The 1,608-nt window shown below is 35.8% G+C and overlaps 1 pseudogene; it reads right to left on the reverse strand.

Annotated features, from left to right (window-relative positions):
- Positions 1–225: 225 nt before the first annotated feature.
- Positions 226–746, reverse strand: LOC107615339 (uncharacterized; annotated as a pseudogene).
- Between the last annotated feature and the right edge of the window lie 862 nt (positions 747–1,608).

A 1,608-nucleotide genomic window follows, 5' to 3' on the forward strand; every position in this document is an offset into this window, starting at 1 on the left:
GTTCCTTGAGAAGACGACCCGAGGTTAAATACTCGGTTATCAATTTTAAGGGGTTTGTTACTTGTGACAACCAAAACGTTTGTACGAAGGGGATTTTTGTTGGTCTAGAAACTATATCTACAATGCGACTGTTTTTATGATATTCTTTACTGGCAAAAATCCTCGCTCGTCACTGGACAAATAAGTCCCTCCTCTCAAAACTATGTCGTTTCGTATGGCAACCTTTTACATACATGGGTAGTGAATTTGACTCCTCCGGGCGTTTCCATGGCTTACATAGCTTCCCATGGCTAAATTGTCTTTAATTGGCCAATGTTATTGATTATCACCACCATAATTTGAGTGCGATTTTCCTCTATCACCATTCATTCTCTCAAACATCCAAAGAAGAAAGTAGTTCTTGCGAGGGAATTTAATATTCCCTTGATAAACCAGATGAAAAGATAGGTTGCACCACGGGCAGGAGATAAAGAGCAGAAATTGAATTGGTAGTGTTGGGAACTTCACAACGGCCCATTACAGTCCCATTATACAATTTTTGTAAAGGGTGTGGCCACACCAGAATACATAGGACACATTTTCAACAATGTTGAAAGATTCGCAGCATATTGGGCATTCTAGCCTTCTCCTCTCCCAACAACCAAATTCTCATCATCAAAACATTCCGATGCAGAATAAGTTGGCTTTGTGGAATCATTTTTTTGCCGCACACTTCCAGCAATACAGTATGAAGAAAAGTTCCACATTCTCAATCACAATAGATAAAATGACCAAGCATAACGGAACATTTGAACTTCAATGGGATCATTAGTGGTCAACTCTAGGCATCCAATCTGAAAAAGCCAAATAGGACAGAGTTACATAAGTGTAGCCAGGTAAAACCTAGAAAAGTTATTTTTAGGGAGGAAAAAAACACAAAGAAAGAACATTAACCACAATAACATCTTCCCTCAAAACTAAATCAATGTTGGAGGAATAGAAAACCAAACATACATTAGAAGTAAATATTATATACGCATCTTGCTAAGCAATGATCATATGCAATACACCAATAATATTAATCTAATTCATGCATCTGATACACATTCTATTAGCTATAGAAGATGCTCATAATACATGTCTTCCTCTCGATTTTACTATAAATAACAAAACAAACATGTAAAAAAAGTCCTTTCTAATTCATTTTCAAGCAAGGGGCATGTTCTTCCATAGTGAAAGATCTTAGTACATGCGTTATTTAGTACACCACAGTAGGTATCATCATGTGCCACTTTGTTAGTTGCCAACACATCAACACACACCCCTCCCAACTTTTCCTTTAGGAGTGATAGGTCAACACACAGTTCATCATAGGCTCACTCATTCATTTGATTAATAACTTCTCTAAACATTATCATTAAAAAAAGAGCTAAATACTATAATCCGCATTTATTTTTCCCTAAATACAAGATAGAATGGTTCAATTTTTTTTATGTTTGATCTTAGAGATAACAATCAAACAAGATGATGGCCTACGAATTCAATACTTGTAGCATTGTGTTTAAATAACTCCACCATGATTGAACGAGAGCTTTCAACATAATCAAGATTTAATTAAGACTGCTTAAA

Source organism: Arachis ipaensis, chromosome B9 (genome assembly GCF_059453495.1).
Source record: "Arachis ipaensis isolate K30076 ecotype BB chromosome B9, ASM5945349v1, whole genome shotgun sequence".
Lineage (NCBI taxonomy): Eukaryota > Viridiplantae > Streptophyta > Magnoliopsida > Fabales > Fabaceae > Arachis > Arachis ipaensis.